General features: G+C 48.3%; 1 long non-coding RNA gene across 2 annotated transcripts; it reads left to right on the top strand.

Moving 5' to 3' along the window:
* The first annotated feature begins 4,482 nt into the window (after positions 1–4,482).
* On the top strand, positions 4,483–19,519 carry LOC111257574. Of its 2 annotated transcripts, none has more exons than XR_002678077.1 (2): positions 4,483–4,855; positions 14,963–19,519. It is a non-coding gene; the product is annotated as an uncharacterized LOC111257574 (long non-coding RNA). The 2 variants fall into 2 exon arrangements; XR_002678076.1 differs by lacking the exon at positions 14,963–19,519 and adding an exon at positions 5,023–5,720.
* Positions 19,520–19,824: the final 305 nt, after the last annotated feature.

Genomic DNA, 19,824 nt, shown 5'->3' with positions numbered 1-19,824 from the left:
AGCAACAATAAATTGCATTGTGAAGTACAAGGGATTAGTACATGTTTGGTATGCTGACAGTTGATCTACTAACTCAAAGAACTTATAAATATAATCTGCTAAACTCCCAGTCTACCTAATAGCAATCATTTTATGCATCAGCAACTCATGTTCGTCCTTGCCGAAGCGGTCAAGGAGCATTTGTGTAAATTGGGACCAAGAACACATTGGCAGCTTATGCTCTACTGGCTGTAACCAACGAGTGGCAGCATGCTTAAAGTACATAGAAGCAACCTGAATCCAATGGGCAGGAATTACACGACAAAGCTCAAAATAATCATGAATACGACAGATCCAGAGCCTAGGATTTTCACCGTCAAACTCAGGGAATTCAATTTTGGCAACATTCCCCCCATAGGATCCCCTAGATTCATAACTAGCACCACAAACACCATGACCATGTGAATGATGAACACTAGGAACAACATATCTAGCACTACGAACACCATGATCATGTGAATGATGAACACTAGGAAAACTAGATAAGGGTGGAGGATCCGTAGGGGGGATGAACTATGGTCGTGACCGAACTAAAGCCATGCACCCGGGGATTGGAGTTGGCGCGGTGCCCCTGGGGCCTGCAGTAGATGGGCGCTCGGCGGCCATAGGAGTCGTCGGGAGGAGAGGGGGAGAACGTGGCCGCAGTGCGCGCTCCCAGTGCTGGGTCAGCTTCCCCACCTCCAGGTGGATGTCATCGATTGTTCCATCGACCTCCGACCTCCATTCGTCGAAGGAAGCCGCTGCGTGCTCCAACGCGGCGACCCGGGCCTCGTGCGAGATCTCGAGGTCAGTGAACTTCCATTCCCACTTGTCATCATACAAGCTGAAACGTTTCTCCCAGTTTTCATCTTGTTCATCAATCTGCTTGCCCAACTTGCGTAGCTTATCGAGGATAGTCTAGATCTCGAGATTCATGGCTCCATGGCGACGCTGAAGGCGGGTGTAGTGGTGATGCGGAGGATGGAACTCCAGGATGCGGCGCCCTCCCTAGATCAAGTGGCGGAATCGGAATTACATGCCACAAATTCCAATTCGGAAATAGATTGAAACTGCGCTCACCAAACCTGATTCATTTGCCACTCAATCGATGGAAGGAACCAGGATTGATGGAAACTACCCGGGAATCGGTGAATCTGATACCAATTGTTAGAGCAATAGGAAGGGAGCAAGAGCACGGGAGGAAGGTAGAGGAATGATTGTTTGGGGAAGAAGTTGATTGTTTTACAAGTTCATCAATAATCCTCTCCTCTCCTATTCTCTTCCTATATAGCTAAGCCTATTACACAGGCTGGGCTTGACTCATGCAATCAAAATATAAAAAATATTTTTCTAAAGAATGTTTTTTCTATAAAAAAAACTGTATCTTTTGAGCTTACACTATACTTACCTTGAGAGTGTACCCAAATCATATCAAAATCACTACCATCCTCGGTCTCAGGTCAGCAGCTTAGCTAAAAACTGACATTATTCCACGCATCACAAAATGCATATCAAAAACCAGGTTACAATGGCCTAGACTGCGTGTTCATATGCAGACAAGCTTCATCTTAGTATTGCTCGATCAAATAAGATTTTCCTTGTAGACGTGTTGCTCACTCCATACTTCATCCACGCATTTTACGCATACACGTACATGTGACGTCGACCGCCCCCGGCTGCTGGTTGACTGACCGACGACCCATGCTGCCCGTGGTGCTGGAAACATTGTCGAACGGGTAGGCGGGCAGCACGTGAAGCGATCACGAGGTCCCGAGGCGGTTCCAGACAAGGGATTAAAGGGTGTGGCCGACAATGACGTCCCATGAACTGCCCATCCCGGCCGTGATAGAGTTGGAGCTGGAGCCGGAGGGCATGGAGCCCTCAACCCCCACCCCCACACCACCAGTGCCGGCCGCCCAACCCCTACCTTCCTTGGCTGCAGTGCTTTGGTCCACGAGATCTCTGATGAGTGATGATCTTCTCCAGACCACAGGTACTACTAGTCTGCTAGTAGTACTATCATCTCTCCGCCTGCTGAGTGCTGACAAGTTTATGTTTGTACTCCATCCAACCCAAAATAAACACACATCTCACTTCTTGAGGAGTCAAATTTTTAAATTTAACCAAAATTTATACAAAAATGTACTACTATTTATGATGTATAATAAATATCATTAGATTGATTATTGAGTATACTTTTCTAATAAATTTATTTAGAGATACAAATATTGATACTATTTTCTATATTCTTAGTCAAACTAAAAAACGTGACTCCTTGAGAAACGAGATGTGTGTTTATTTTGGGACGAAGGGAGAGGAGATCGATCCATCCATTTTATTTGTTCCCACATGGTTGACTACATTCGGACTATGCTAATGTCTCTGCTGCTTTCTTTGAAACAAAATAAAAATTAATGTCCATGTTGATGTTGCACCCTCTACCGAATGTTACTGCTGTCTTTTCTGGACGGTTCAGCGGCAAGTGCTAACCTAAGGCGGTTTCGTTAACATTTTTCGCAGGTGGTGAGATCCACTTGGGGGTGTTTGGATACCCCTACTAAAATTTAGCACCTGTCACATCGGATGTTTAGATGCTAATTAGAAGTATTAAATATAAGCTAATTATAAAACTAATTGTACAGATGGAGTCTAATTCATGAGACGAATCTATGAAGTCTAATTAGTCCATGATTTGATAATGTGGTGCTACAGTAACTATTTGCCATTGATGGATCAATTAAGCTTAATAGATTCGTCTCGCGAATTAGCACAAGGATTCGGCAATTAGTTTTATAATTAGCTAGTCCTTCTAATTAGTATCCGAACATCCGATGTGATACTACTAAAGTTTAGCAGCTACCAAACACCTTAAAGATTTAACAAAGTTTAGCTTTGCTAAAAGGATGGATCCATCTAGCTACAACATTCCCCTAGATTTGACTCTTGACAGGATATCCATCGGTACCTGCCTACCTGGAAAGAAGATGGGTTTCACACTCATGTCGTCATGTGGTCCTACCACCTCATGGGGCCTGAGGAGGGCCCTAGCTGTGAGGCAAAAGGCAGTATAAACAAACAGTCTAGACAAACGCAAAGAAAACAGTCAGAGGAAATCATGTGATGCTGCCGCATGGGCCAATGGAATGGGCTGGCGGTAGATTGTTATAGAGATTTATTATATACGCTCTCGTATTTTGCCACAAATGTGAGCCATCAAAATCCATAGGAGACAGTAAAGTTTAGCTCTCCCCGTTGGAATAGCGATTAGCAAAGCTAATAACGCCCGACACCCCATGTTTGGCAGCAGAAGGTACTTCACGAAGATGGAGAACTACGGGCAGAACATGAGCCCTGCCGTGCTAAGCTTTTATTCTTGAATCCATCAGATACAGAGAGATACATGAGATTAGTATTTCCTCCATTCCAAATTATAGGTCGTTTTGACTTAGATATTATTATGCATCTAGACATAGTGTATCAAGGGAGTACTCCATAGGAGTTGCTTTGCAGGATGTGGAACCTACTCATGGGGGACCGATAGTAATTTGTCTGGACAACGGGGGACAATGCAAGGCTGACAGGCAGGGCTCGGCGTGGGATAGGAGCAAGGCGTGCAATGTAGAGTAGAGCACCGCGGAGTACTCCTCGTGGGAAACGTGCTGGTTAAACTTTTTTAAATTTGACTATATTTGTAGAAAATATTAGCAACATCTATATTTTTAAATAAATTTATTATAAAAATAGATTTAACGATCTAGTACTAATTATGTATCAAAAATATTAATATTTTATTATATATATTTGGTTACGTTTATTTTCGCGAAGTGAGAACGAAGGATGAAAAGGGACGGAGGAAGTACGCTGCAATGTGGCCACAAGTCCTGCTGCGTCGCATTGCACGCTTGCATTATTGCATGGTACAGTAGTAGCTATATCGCTGAAAGATTTGGAGATCAACGGGAGCCAGTTGGCTATTCCACCAATCCTATCGAGCCACATGTACATCTTATTGCCAAAAAAAAAATTATACCACGGAGCGTTATGCGGCAGCCTTTGGCCGGTTGCGTACGACCTACGCGTCGTTATTGCCTGCGGAAAAAATCGGCTTCCCCGCTTCGGCCCCCCTCGCCTCGCATGCCGATCCCGTCGGCCCCTTCGTCTCCCCGCGCCATCGCTCTCCTCCGAGCCAGCCCTCCGGTCATCCTGCGCCGCTGCGAAGAAAGCGGTCAGCCGTTGCTGTGGAGGAGGCAGTGGATTCGTCGTCGGTGGGGAATCCCATGTGCTTGGCGGGGCGGATCTAGAACGGAGCTGCGCCCCGGGCTGAGTTGTTGAATTACACCTAAAATAGTCTAATTTTATCTCCTAAGCCTCATTTTGTTAGGCTAAACAGTACGTAGGTTAAAGGGATTCCATGATCTCGCCCCGGACTGCAGCCCGGACAGCCCAGGCCCTGGATCCGCCCAGTTGGCGCGGTGGAAAAGGGACACCGGCCATGGGCGTCGTCTTTCACTCCCAAAAATTCTAGCGCTGCTCATGCTCACCCTGCTCCGCCTCTGCCCTTGCACCATCCGCCCTGCCCGCCGTCCCTCTGATTTTCACCACCATTGCTGGCCCTCCATGGTTCGGTTCCGCATAAATCCGATCCCTGTGCGCAGGTGCAGTGCGGCCCTTCATGGAGATGCATCCGGACTTGGATTGCCATAGGCCATAGCTACCACCAATGGAAGCAAGAGAGCGATGCATATCAAATTGGATATGACGGGATGTACCAGGTCGTCCACTGGGAAGGAGCGGCGCCGCGGTCGGCTCGGAACCCGGCGCGTGGAGGTGTGCAATGGTACTCCCGGCGTCCTTCTCTGATTTAGTCTTTGGGATTCCTTGCTATTGTGGTGCATTCTTGCCTGCTTGCGTAGATTTCCTACGAAGCATAGTTAAGGGCAACATGATATTTTCCTTACAATGATTAGGCAAACAAGCTAATATCTTTTTTCATTCGAAATATAGGTTCTTAATCTCTTATCTAAACATTATACGTTTTGCTGCAATGCTTTGCCTGCTGGAAGGGCAAGGATTAAAACTTCTGAAATGGTGACAAGGCTAAGCAAGGAAGAATGAGTCATATATGAATATATGATCATACATATACCAATTTTTGTTTGAACACTAGACCTGTCTTTGTGCCTGTCACTGAGTTCTTTGTCTACAGCATAATATGTTCTTCAAATCTCTCTTTTTTTCCCCCAACAAGTAAGATGTCTCATTCATGCACTTTTTATTTGAGGTTTTGCAGTAAAAGATTTTGCTTGTTTGGTCTTATGGTGTTTTGTTTGGCCTCATGGTATTTTGCTGGTTTTCATCTGCTACCTCTTAACTTTACTTCCATGATATTTCCTTTTGCCTCAAGTCATATGAAACAGCAGATACATTGCACCCACACTTTTTACCTTAGCTGATTGGCTAGCTTCTTATGTCTTAATGCTACTGCTATGACCAACGATTTCTGTGTCATTTGCGTTAAGCTCATATTGTGCTTCCAGATTTATGGCCAATGAACATGGTCAGATGGGAGTTGCAGGTCCCTAGCTAGCTATCTTGAATAAGGGGAACTGTAGTTAAAAGTAGCTGCTAATATTGGTACATGTGGGAAGATTGAGAGATTTCAGAAAAGGTATAATAACATATAGGTCGTGATTATAGTACAATTCAATTCTAACCACTTTATTTTGATTCTTCACTACCATTTGGTCCAGTAGGAGTATATCACCACTTCAGGTCGTGGCTAACTGTTTTTCCAGCCCCATATACATTATCTCTTGCATAACTACTATGAAATCAAAGTGGTCTGCTGGGTGTACAAATTAACCAACTCAAAAATTATTTCTGCCTGATTGGCATCGTGAACAAGCCATGGGTGAAAACAAATTAAGCTGGTGCTCCCACTATATACATTTGGTTTATGCTTCCTACATTCCATTCCCTCAGTGGCTTGCAACTGCTATTTTTCTTTATAGTCACTGAGCAAATCAAACAATATACTTCTACTGTGCTTTGAAGAAATATATTCATGCTATGAGTATTCGTATAATAGTGTGGGGGTGTTTGAGAGCACTCCACTCCAAAAAAATTAGCTCCACCCCACCTTCTTTCAACTCCACGCCACAATCCAGGAAAAATATGGAGCTGGTGGACCCGTTTGGCTAATGAGATGACTCCAACTCTAGGAACAAAATATTTTTATGTACATTGTCAATTATACCCTTGTGTTGTGGGATCCACGCGTCAGTATCTATTGGAGTTCTTCAACCACGACTGCTCATGGTTCTGGCTTCAGGAGAGTCTCATCAAACACTTTACCTACCTCCGTGGAAGATCGGAAATCTGCACAAGATTTCGACCACCTGCTTCGCTCGTGAAAACTGAAAAGGCAGAGACGAGGCCTGCAGAGCAGCGGCAATGGAAGTGGGGGCCCAGCAGCTCGGCTTCCCACAGGCAGCAAGGTGCGGCACGGCCCCGGCGCGCGGCGGCGCAGCTCCACGGGCAGGCTTGGCCCCCGCATCCTGGCGCCCTCGTGGACCCTGTGATAGGCAATGGCAGTGCGGCTCCATGGGCATGCAATGCCGATGCGGCCCGGCGAGCAAGCAGAAGCGCCGCGGCTCCTGCATCCATGGCGCCCCCCTGACCCCGGTAGGCAAGCGGCCGCGGCGCGGTGCGACGCGGCAGTCAGCAACACGCGGCGTGTGGCGGTTGCGGCGCGGCCTAGCCCCGACAAGCGGCAGTGGAGAGGGCGACGAGAGGGAGCGACGAGAGAAGAGGACGGAGCAACCGGAAGGTGCGGGAGACGCAGCGGCGCGCGTGGCCCCAGCCCCAGGGATTGTCGGCACAGCTCCGCAGGGCCAACGGGTAGCGGAGGTGCTGCACCACTGGCCAAGGTGGCGTGGCCTCAGCTCTGGCGAGGGGCATCCAAATCCACGTGCCGGGCGGCGGGTAGGTAGCGGCTTGACCACGGCCGCGGTGGGTAGGGGTGGTGTGGCCGGTCCGTCGATGGCGACTCGATCATGGAGGGCAGGGGCGGCGCAGCCATGGTGGGAGGGGGTGACGGGAGGAGGTGAGCGATTCTTTTGTTTTGCGAACCGTTGTGTAACGAGGGTAAATAACCCGTAACTCCACGGGAAGGTCTAAAACGAGTGTTTTTGGAGCACCCTTTGAGGTACTTCAGAAAAAACATGGATCTGACTCCTAGCTCCATATTTTTTCTTGAGCTAGAATTTGTGGAGTTAGACGTGTTTTGCAGGGAGTTTTGTAGGGACCCATGGGATACCCATATCCCTCAAGCCCCCGAGTGATGTGTAGGTGAATAGGAACTTTGAGGTCATCACAGTGAAGCTTGAGATGAAGTCGGCTGAAGCTGTGATGGCGTCATGGTGACAGAGAGGCTGCATAGTGCTCAAAGAAGAAGAAAATTCGAGCGAACACAGAGCGAACGCGCAAAGCGAAGATGAGTGCCGAGTTGATGGATGCTGGCATCTAGCAGGTCAAAGCGAAGATTACGGAGGGCGTCGCAAGATGCACTCCGTAGGAGTAACCCCCGAGGATTGAAGCGATTAGGATAACCGGTCCAATGGTCAAAGAAGAAGAAATTATCCCTTGAAGCAGATCTGAGCATCATGTGAACATTGTAGAGCCGTATTGGTACGGGAAAGCCTTGTCGTGCACCCTCACGAGTCCACTATAGCACCTTAGATGTTATCTTGCAACCTGGCTATAAATAGGCCAACGTTCAGCGTGGAGAGTCATGGCCCAAATAATAGCACTCGTAGGCTTGAAGCTTGTTGTTTTTAATAGGAGTAACACCTGCCCGAAAGCCTGATGCCAAAAAGAATTCTCATGAAGAAAACCAGGGTGCTCCTTCCCTTCGCAGTCTCTTCGGTGAAGTTGGGAGGTAACGATGCTAGAAGAATCCTCATGAGGAGGTTGTATCGTGAACCCCACCACTTTGTCCAGGACACCACTAGGGAAGTGTGTCGCACAACTTTCTTGTATTGTGCTTTTTTCTTTTTTTGTGTTGTGGCTTCTTATCCTGGGATGTCAGCTATCCCAGTGTTGTTCACAGTCGCTTGTAATATGTATTGTCAGTAATCTTTCCAGGGAAAGGAATTGTAGCTGAGCAAAAATTTGTTCCTACATCTGGTTTTATGGATTTATAGGGCCATAGAGGCATACTGACTTGAAACTGTGCGTCTAGTCCTGGAGGATGAGGACTAGCTGAGCTGCGTAGGCACGCCGAGTAGAATTAGGTGTCCAGCCCCTGAGGACGAGGACTGACGGAGCCACATAGGCACGCTGAGTTGAATTAGACAGCCCCCGAGGATGAGGACTAGCAGAGCCGCGGAGGCACGCTGAGTAGAATTAGGCACCCAGCCTCCGAGGCTGAGGACTGGTGGAGCCGCTGAGGCACGCCAACAATTTTTAGGCACCTAGTCCCCAAGGTCGAGGACTGGCAGAGCCGTGGAGGCACGCCGACCCGAATTAGACACCCAGCTCTCGAGGACAAGTACTGGCAGAGCCGCGGAGGCACGCCGACCATAATTAGACGCCCAGCTCCCGAGGACGTGGACTGGTGGAGCCGTGGAAGCGCGCCGTTAAGAGTGCAACGGAAAACCTGCAAGTTTTGCCCGGCACGTTGCACCGCGATAATGGGAGGCCCGCAATTTTCGTACGCAAGTTACGCCATCATCCTCAAAAATGTGAGGGGTCACACAGTCGTTTCACTTCTATCTTGAACACTCTTAGTGCCACCACCTCGAGCCCACTGAGTACTTTGCCATTGCGCTCGCAAACCCTAGGCCACGCCGCCGTAATCCTTATTCTGCTCATGCGCACTCTGCCGCTGCCGCTCGAGCCGCCGTGTTGCCACCGCCCGAGTCGCCGCACCGCCACATGCGCAGCAAAACCCTAGTTAGCATTAGATCTAAATCTCGAGGCATGGAGCTCGAAGAAGTGGCACGAGCAAATGCCCTGGAGCCATCTTCCATCTAAATGAAGTCCGTGATGACCCAAGAGCGCATCCAAGCCCTCGTCGACCTGGGCCTCCTCGGGCCGCAGGCATTGCTGGAGTGGAAGCCCACTGCCAGCCAAGATTTCCCATTGGAGGACACGGCAGAGACGGTGGTCTTCGCGTCGTTCTTCGAGCATGGATTTGGGATCCCATGTGGAGACTTCTTCTAGGGTCTTTTGCACTACTACAAGATTGAACTGGTACATATGAATCCAAACTCAATCTTGGATATTGCTGTCTTCATTCACCTGTGTGAGGCACACTTGGGCATCCCCCCACATTTTGATCTCTGGAGGTATTTGTATCATTTGAAGCCCGTGATTAGTAAGGGGAAATAGGGATGGGTTGTTGGGGGATGTGGATTCTCGCTGCAGCCCAAGAAAGTGCAAGAGTATTTTGATTTGCAGCTGAAGGAGTCCAACAAAGGTTGGCATAGTGAATGGTTCATCATTGCCACGGCCCGAGCTGCCGCCACACACAGGGTTCAGGCCAGTGGCGACGCCCGAGTGGTCAAACTAGCCGACATCGGAGGAGTAGGTCCAGGTGGATGAGCTGCTGGCGAAGATCGCCGATCTGAAATCTTGTGGACTGACAGCCGGGGCCATTAGTGTCAACTTCTGTAAGAGGCAGACCCAACCGATCAAGCACCGAGTGCACCCGGGGTATGAGTACTCGGGTGTTGAAGATCCGACCCGGGAGGTCTAGCGCAAGGTGCACAATGAGGAGATCATCCACAGGGTGGCTGAGTTGTTCAAGGGTTGGATCAGTAACAGGAACATCCCCAAAGCTTTCTCGTTGAAGAGGCCGCCATCCAATCTGGTAAGATTGTCCTCAGCATTAATTTGACGTATCGCGTATTTATTTGTAATGTTTCTGAGTAAAGCAATGAATTGACCAGGATGACACATTTGTATATTTTTGCGCGGCGCCACTACTTGGAGGGTCAAACTGAGAAGACCCAAGATCTGCCCGGCCGATGAGGCCGCTACACCACCCGTCGACCTTCAGTGGGACTTGGACTCTTCCTTTCGGTTAGACGAGGGTGTAATGAAAGGAGTCGGCTAGGGCTCAGATGTTGCACCAGTGGGGCGTCAGACATGGCAAGCCGTGCAAAAGAAGCCCGCCTCCAAATTACAGAAGTCGAGCTTCACAAAGAGGAAGATGGCCGGCAAGAAGGGGAAGGAGGAGGAGAAGGCTGCCCTGAGCACGACCCCCACCCCCAAGTCGATCAGTGAAGCGGAGTCCGACACACCAAGCCCATCGGAAAAGAAGAGAAAGTTGGAGCTCCAGGAGACCACTGCGGCTGACGCGATGTGCATTAAGGAGGCACTGAATGTAAAGATCTGCGGCGCGCCTAGTGAGGATGCAACAACACCGCCTCCACCATTGCACCCCAAGTGCCGAGTAAGAAAGAAGATGTGGCGGAACCGCCCAACTTAAGCTGGTTTAAGTGCGCCTAATCGCTGTCGGAACAGCAATTATCCGAAACGCACCTAAAACAGCATAAGTCCGGTAGTCCGTCGAGTGTCCCTAGGACTCCTCGAAGGATCCACGACGTGTCTCATAGCCATACATCAGGATAATATCCGCGATGGGATAACATCAACAAATATTACATTTTTAAAGACACAACAAAGGTACGATATATTACAACCATAGTTTGAAACAAACTTAATAGTGCAGGTTAGCGTGGTTCTAAGAATTTAAAATATAAACCAGTCCGGAAGAAAAATAAACCTCTAAGTTTTATTCTAGAGTATCATGAGACTCATAAGATACCCTAGATCTTCGGAGCTTCCTCTTCGGTGGGTCCCTGCTGGCTTTCTGAAAATAACAACAAGGGATCCCCTGAGTACGAAGTACTCAGCAAGTCTTACCCGACTAACCAATATAATAGCTTTCTTTGGAAGTGTATGCTAGCTTTTTGGTGTACTTGGCTATTGCAATTTTTGCCGAAAAGCTTACTACCAGTGATGCCTTAGTTTTATCTTTTATTTGGGTTAAGTTATTACCTAACCATTCTAGATGATGAGAAAAGAGTAAATACAACCGCAAGGTGTTTAAGCCATACATCACTCATTTATCAGAAAGGTATATCATTCATGAATTTACACTACGATGCTCAACAGTGATCAAGTGCATTCATAACCGAGAATTGCGGCGATCCGGATCCATTTACATCCTGCAGGAGAGTACCCTGATCACCAGCTATATACGACTGTACAGGTCGTACGTAACGACTTTTCGATCAGCAAATCCAATGATTGGGAATAAGACTACCCGGACCCAGGGACGCACCCCCACATGGGACCCCACGTCTCGCCCGATCACCATGTGAGTTTCAGGCTACGCCCCTGCCAATCTCCATCACGTCAAGCGCGGGTACGAAGTATTCCCGATCAGAGAGTTTACTAACCTACTGGGCTTTACTGGTCCCATACCCAGTAAGTGATCAGATGCTTATCACTTGATCAAAGGTTAAGACAACGAATCGGGCCTTAACCAAATTAACTAGCAGACAGAACTATATCTCTAGCTTCTGTCCGCTTCTCAAATTCCAAGTTAACCTTCCATATCACATGTATGACTCAAAGTTTTCCTTAAGGTTGGTAAACCAAGCATTTAAGCAACTAAGCATTTCTAGACTTGGGTTATCTTCTAAGGTTTGAACAAGTGGCAAAGATGTCCTTAAAGCAAGGTATGATTATACACAAGAATAGGTTTCAAGCAACTCCTAGACTTAGTGCATACATATAGCAAATAACCGATAATTGGACACATGAAATAACGAGTCCAAAATAGATAGGTATAAATGCACCGGGGCTTGCCTGGGATCAACCAAGGTTAGTTCTTCGGAAAACTTCTTTATTAAAAGAGGCACTCCACATTTCGCGAACGCTGTCCATCTCCAGCTGAATTCCATGAATTCCCACTTCAGGAGTTGTGATGTCTACGATCTAGTATATGCAAGAGTTAGAGATGCAAAACTTTTTGAATACAAGACTATACAACTTTCCTTCATGATAAAGTTGCAAGCCAACAAGGACTATACAATGTATCATGATAAAGTTGCAAGCCAACACACAAAACCCCCAAAGATTAACACACCATTTTTATCTCCTTTACTAATCCTGCCTTAGACCTTTTCTTTTATTTTTTAAAAACATTATAATAATTTTCTAATCTCAAAACTTAATTCCTATGACTTAATAATGATTTGTGGATAATAAAGCATTTTTCAAGTTTTATACATTTAATAATGTTTAAGTATTTATTTAAATACCTTAAATAAAAAGGCATTAAATAAATACCTAAATTTTTATTATTTTTCCTAGGGTGTAAAAATTTTAATGCATAAAGGAAAATAAAACAATCCTAATAAAATTGGTTTCACTAATTTTGGGCACTTCTAGAATTTCCTGTGAATTAAATGGTGAAAACCGCATTTAATCTATTTATCTAATAAAAGAAAATCTAAGGTTTATTTAAAAACCCCGGCCCAAACTTTTCTCACTCAGCTTGCTTCTACCCACTATCACTTCCACCTAGGGCCCATCCGGCCTCCTATTCTCCTTCTTCTTTTCTTCCCTGACAAGTGGGGCCCACGGTCGGCACCTTTCTTTGGGCCGAAAAGTGGCCCGCCGGCTCTTAACCTGTGGCGCATGGGCTTCTTTGCGGCAGGCTTGCTTGGGCCGGCTTCCCCCTTCTCTCCTCTTTCTCAACCGCGATCGGCCCACCTTTTCTTTTCTTTTTCCAACGACCGGCCTGCTAATCCGGCCCATGGTCTATTTTTCATCCGCCGGCCCCCTTCTTCTTTTCCACTCCACCTGGGCCGCACGGTCCATTTTCCTTTCAAACCATCGGACAGCCCACCGGCTCCCCCTTTTCCTTTTACTCGCGCGGGTCAGCTGGGCCGATACCTCCCCTTGGCCCACGACGGACGGCTGGCCCTCTTTTCTTTTTCTCCCACTCCCACCTGGGCCTCATGGCCCACTTCTTTCTTAGGCCGCCACCTTAGCCCATCAGCTCTCCTTCTTTTTTTTTCGTTGCATGGGCCGGCTGGGCTGGCGCTTTTTCCCTGGCCCAAAATGGGCGGCCGGCTTTTATCCTCTGCGCCCCCCTTCTCCTTGCGGCTGCCATGTGGGCCTCCTTGGTCAGGGGTTTCTTCCTCCCCTGGCCAAGAGCAGAGGCGCATGCCGGCGGGAAAAACGGGACGGGCTCCGGCCAACGGCGGCTCGCCGGCGGCCGAGACGGCCGGGCGGCGGCGCCCAGGCCAGGCGCGCCCGCGCCCACCGCCAGCTCGCCGGGAGGCGGCCCGAGCCGGCCCCTCCACGGGCGGCTGCGGCTTGGCCATCGGCCGGCCCTGGCGACACACGGAGGCGGCACGAGGACGACCGGCAGCGCACCCTACGGCTTCTACACGAGCCAAGCACTCCCTAAACTCGACCAAACGAGTGAAAGAAGGGGCGGCGCGGAGAGCTCACCGGAGGATAGTAGCAGCGGCGGTAGACAGGAGATGCGGCAGGAACTTGAGCTCGACGGCGAGGAAACTGAGCAACGGAGCAGCGTGGGGCGTTGAGGAGGAGCTGACGGAACCTTGGGCGGGTGGAATTGCAACGAGGGGCGGCGGCGTGGGTGAATTTGGCCGGCGGCGGTACTGACTACTCAAGCTCGGCTCGCACGGCAGTAAAACCCAGGGCGGCGGTTAACTGGATGAGGGCGAGGCGATAGCGACGCAATTCACCGTGCATGACACCCAGCTTAACTCGTGGTAGGCGGCGGGGTGCGAACGTGGCTGTCGCGCTGGCCGGCATGCGCGAGAGCCGGCGGCGGCACGGCTCTGCCTGTCGCCTCTGTTCTTACTGTTCTTATTTCTTCCTTTCAAAACAATCTGTTCATCCCTCCATTGCTCAAGATATTCCATCTCAACTCGTAGATCTCCTTTAAGGAAACTTGTAGAGTGATCCAAGTACTCCATTTGATAGATTGGCCTCCAACCGAATTAAGCATCCTAAGGTCGAGATTTTGGAGCTCCAAGTTTCTGTCGACATTTCCTGTTAACTGAACATTCGCGATTCAGTTTCGACAGTCTTCAAAATATGGTCATTTACCCTTGTTTGGCACCACTTTCAGTAGCCCAAATGTATTCTATATAGGCCAACCACTACCTATTCGTGCTCTACAACCAGCAAGGATTCCATTTTGCACAAGAAACTATATAACTTTTGCACTGGATTTTCCTGAAATTCGCTCCAAACATTGCTGGTTAACACTGTTTTCAGACTTAGAATTTATGCAGCTCAAGAGTTGGCCGAAATAGTTAGAGTGCTGACTTTGAGCTTTGATTTAAATTTGATTCTTTCGCTATCTCTGAGCAACAACACCTTATTAAACATGTCCAAGGATCATACTTCACCGCTGTCTAGTTGCCTTTGCTCACTTACTTGAAAAATTGGGCAGAATTCAGTTTCAAAAATAGATACTCATCATGTTTTTCTGAATTTCTTGTTTTCGGATAGTGAACAGTAAATGTAGCTTTTCATTTCCTTCTCTGATTTCTTTTGAGTGTTTAGGATCAAATATTATTCCAAATTTTTGACCCTTAAGTTCTAATCATCTTTACACTTCCATTCTATATTTTTGCCGAATCTTTCGGAATATCAAATTCAAAATTCAAATTTCGGCCGAATTTGACCCGAATTTGATTTTCGGTCAATTTCTTTTTCCTTTCTTCTCGAATTGCTTCCAACTCTTCAAAGTCACTTTGATGACTAAAATGGCGGGTGTTACAGAAGAGCACCCTATAAGTGCCGCCTGCTTATACTGTCTGTGTTGCAATCATGGTTGCTGACTAGCTTGTGTGAATTGCTTATTGTGCTACCGATGCAGGACCGTTGTGCTATCTGGATGATGGTGGTGTGCAGCTGACCAGATGCATGGCCCAGACCGAGGCGACCAGTGGTAGCATCGAGGAGCAGCCACCGCTTGCAGAGGTCAGAGCTGGAGAAGATGGTCGCACCAAAGGTGTGTCTTCAGTATCCCGTCTGGAAAGCTCCTGGGCTTCATGGCCAACCAGCGCGGCATCGAGGCCAACCTAGTCAAGGTGGATGCGATCCAGAACATGGTGAAACCATCTAACAAGAAGGACGTCATGAAGCTTACTAGTATGATGGCGGCCCTTAGCCGCTTCATCAGCAAACTTGGAGAAAAAGGTCTGCCCTTCTTCAAGCTCCTCAAAAAGGTAGACAAATTCGAGTGGGACGACGAGGCTAGCAAGGCACTCGAAGAGCTCAAGGCTTTCCTCACCACTCCTCCCATCATGACGGCCCCGACCAACCAACAAATGTTGTACCTCTACATCTCTGCAACGATGCATGTTGTCAGCACCATGCTAGTTGTGGAGCGCCAAGAGCCCGGCCATGCTCACATGGTGCAATGCTCGATGTATTATGTAAGCGAAGTCCTCAGCGACTCCAAGACCCGCTACACCCCAGGTTTAGAAATTGCTCTATGCAGTTCTGATCTCATCCTGAAAGCTGCGCCACTACTTTCAGGTGCACAGGATTCGGGTGGTGTCATCATACCCCATCAGCGAAATCCTCCACAACAGAGACATCGACAGCCAAGTTGTCAAGTGGTCTGCGGAGCTTGGTGAGTTTGACCTCGATTTCTGCCCGCATCATGCGATCAAGTCGCAGATCCTAGCCGACTTCGTGGCTGAGTGGACGGAGATCCAGAAGCTACCTTCCCTGGAAAGGCCAAAACACTAGACCATGTACTTTGATGGTGCCCTTAACCTTGAAGGAGCCAGCGCGGGAGTTCTATTCATATCCCCCAAAGGCGAGCAGCTCAAGTATGTGCTCCAGATCTACTATAAGGCCACCAATAATGGTGCCGAGTATGAAGCCCTCATCCATGGCTTATGCATCGTTGTTTCTCTAGGAATCAAACGTATCCTTTCTTATGGCGACTCCAAGGTTTTCATTGAGCAAGTCAATAAAAACTGGGACTGCACCAAGGAATCCATGGATGCTTATTGTGCGGAAATCCGCAAGCTTAAGGCCCACACTGCGCGAAAATCCACAAGCTTGAGGCCCACTTTGACGGTCTTGAGTTCCATCATGTCCCCAAGGACCACAATGTCACCGCCGATGTCCTGTCCAAGCTCGGCTCCAAACACGCGCAGGTTCCAGCTAGCATATGCATACAAGATCTCCGGAAACCTTCCATCGAAATCCAGGACCCGGACCATGTCAACAACTCTGGCGCCCAGGCTCCGGCCGACCCAAAACCCACTAACGTCATGATGATTGAGGTAGAAGAAGACTGGCGTGCCCTGTTCATAGCCTTGATCACTGATCAGATGGCGCCTAAGGACAAGATAAAACATGAAAAAATAGCTCGGCATAGTGCAAACTATGTTGTCATCGGCAAGGAGCTCTACAGGAAAGCTGCATCCACAGGGATCCTGATGAAATGCATTCTACGTAGTGAGGGCATTGAACTCTTGCATGAAATCCACTCGGGCACATGTGGCAACCATGCCGCCTTGGGTACTTTGGTCGGCAAAGCCTTGCGCTCTGGTTTCTACTGGCCAACAGTGGTAGCCGACGCAAAGGAGCTCGTCTAAAGGTGCAAAGGGTGTCAATTCTTCTTCAAGCAACAACACCTTCCAGCTCAGGCCCTGTGCAACATCCCACCATCCTGGCCTTTCACATATTGGGGGCTGGACATGGTAGGATCCTTCAAGACTGCTCCGGGTGGCTACACACACATCTTCGTGGTAGTCGACAAATTCACCAAGTTGATTGAGGTCAAGGCTGTTACCAGCATCGAGTCGGCTAAAGCTGCTCAGTTCGTGGAGGAAATTATGCACCGCTTTGGAGTGCCAAACAGAATCATAACCGACCTTGGCACGCAGTTCGCAGGCTCCGAGTTTTGGGATTTCTGCTAGGACAACCTCATCGTCGTATACTACTCCTTAGTAGCGCACCCGCGCTGCAACAGTTAGGTCGAACGTGCGAATGGGATGGTCCTCTAGTTCCTCAAGTCATGAATCTTTGATGATACGTCCAAATATACCACCAACTGGCTACACGAGCTACCCCATGTCATCTGGGCCTACGAATATAGAAGAGTCGGCCTACTGGCTACACCCCTTTCTTTATGGTGTACGATTCAGAGACCGTCCTGCCATTCGACGTGGCCTTTGGCACCCCATGCATCCAGTACTACAAGGAAGGTGAGGTAGAAAAAAGTTAGCGAGTTGACATCGACAGTCTTGAAGAGCATCGCGTGGTGGCCCTCATCTAGCATGCACGTCATGAGTAGCAGATACGGCGCTACCACGATCGGAATGTCAAGGAACGCTCCTTAAATGTTGGTGACATGGTGCTTCGCCGTGTCCAGTCCACCAAGGACATGCATAAGTTGGCTGCCCCCTGGGAGGGCCCCTCCATCGTCAAAGAAATCATCCAGCCAGGCACCTAGTGACTCCGATGGGCAGATGGCTCCGGCGTCCCCAATCCATGGAACATCGAGCACCTATGGCGCTTTTACCCCTAGATATAAAAAGCTATGCACTCTGTTTCCCCTCTATAAATAAAATCGTTGTGGTTCTTTTGCGTACCTACTACCTTACTATTCTCCTTCCCAAGCTATCCCTGACGCTCGAGGGCTGCCTCACCTGTTCAACAGCCCGCTCGCTCATAAGCTCAGGGGCTTCCCCTGACGCCGACCTCTGGGTCCCGCATTTCTCTCCTCCCCCTCTCAAGGCTATACGACTAACTCATGTGGTCGGCGTCCTAGCTTGTGAAACCTAGACAACCTCGCATTCACTCTTCCTACAAGCTTGAGATCCGATCTCAGCAGGATGTTGGTTAGGTGAGGCTAGGTGCTTAGTGGCTATAGGCCTCAGCTACACACTGTCCTGTCGTATACACCAAGGGAGGGATGGAGTTTGCTTTCACCACATATGATTAAGAATATTACATTATTCGTTTCATCACATAGTTTGATACATCTTAAAGTTTTTTCCTACAAGTCCAAGTTATTTACAATGGTTTACGCCACATCATGGTACTGCTCAGCCAGCTCTGGAATACAATCCACGTTGAAGTCGGCTGCGACTCTTGTCACAGCACGTTCCAAAGCCAACTTGGGGAAGTGCGACGCTACCAGAGTGAAGGCGTTCTTGATGCATTCTACTGCAATGTCCTTCAGCAGTGCCTTGAGCTGACCTGGTGCAGCCTTGAGGCGATCCAGCAGTGGTGTTGGCACAGTTGAGTTGGCGTTCGGTTGGATGGGTCCATCACATAGCTGGCCGCCTTCTTCCAGCTCTATCTCTAGCCTTGCAATTACACGTTGGTCTTTTTGAAGATTACTTATAGCAGCCTCTAAGCAGCACTCGGTTTCCTTGCGCGTATTGTCTTTGTAGGCCAGCTTCTGCGATACTGCATACTCACACTTTATTGCCATGTCATGCTCCTACTGAAGGTGTGCATTGAAGTCTTCGCACTCCTTGAGGTACCGTTGGAGTCTCTGCTCCCTCATCGTGCCATCTGCTTACCCAAACAGGTGTACATCAATATCAAGATTACAAGGCCAAAAGCTAAGTAAGCAAGTCAGCACAACTTACCTTTCATCTGTGAAGCCAGAACAACCTTCTCCAAGTCCCTCTGCAGGAGCTGGTCGGCGGCATCCTCCTTGGCTTTTTTAAGCTCGGCCTCAAGGCACTCTTCCTTCAGAGGATAATACTTAGCCCGTTGAGTCCCTTTCATCCTCTTCCGCACGTAGGCGGCCAGATTTTGTTTACACTTCAACATTCAGAGTTCTGCAAGGAAACTTAGATTTAAACACAAGTCAGCAAATGCACTTAAAAATAGCAGCTCGTTGGCGTCCAGGGACATTTTCCACAACTTGTAAAGGTCTTCCTTATCGCGCACCGCGTCCTCTCCCACATCCGTGTTGGAGAAGTCCTTAGGGTTAGATTCTTCATGAATCACACCAAGGTCAATCTCCTCGGTGGACCTCTCTGGCAGCGGGTCATCCCTGGGTAGCTCCCCTTGCCGTGGCTTGGCTCTAGCATTTTCATCAGCCTTCTTCTCGATCTTGGGGTCGACCGTGGTGATGTTTGCATCCTTGGAGCCAGCTTCATCCTATTGTGGTGTTGGAGTCGACGCAACTTGGTGGAGTGAAGCTTTTTTTTTTCTAGAGTGGAGTGCTACCAAATACCCCTGTACCTAGCATTTATACTCCATTCAGATAGGGGTAGCAGCTAGCAGTGGAGCACTGTACCTCCAAACCAGAATACTTAGTATGAAGGTAAGATGACTGGGTTTCTTAGATTACTCCAATAGTTTGGTCATGTATCTGTGATCAGGAGTTGCTGTTGTCGCAGTTTTGTTTCTCTTCTTTTTCTAATTCATCTTGCTTTTGTGCGCGCAATATTTTATCTTGCAAGAACTGTAAGATTGGTTGTTTTAATTGTTAATTTAATGTAGCAAGCATCACATTATCGATGCATGCAAGAATTCTGATTTGAATGAAGGACGACCTGGTATCTTTAACTGGCGCGGCGTTACCATGCCTGCCATGTATTATCATGGCCAGCATGTATTGTATCGTATGGCCACCTCAATCAGATCGCCTTGTCCATGCTCACTTTATGTTTTTATATCGTCTGCCTTACTACGACCTGTGTACCTATACAATCCATTTTGTTTTTTTAATTATATTTTGGCGTGGTGCTA

Source organism: Setaria italica, chromosome VI (genome assembly GCF_000263155.2).
Source record: "Setaria italica strain Yugu1 chromosome VI, Setaria_italica_v2.0, whole genome shotgun sequence".
In the NCBI taxonomy this organism is placed as follows: domain Eukaryota; kingdom Viridiplantae; phylum Streptophyta; class Magnoliopsida; order Poales; family Poaceae; genus Setaria; species Setaria italica.
The sequence above is the reverse complement of the archived record's forward strand: the minus strand, read 5'-3'. Positions and strand labels throughout refer to the sequence as shown.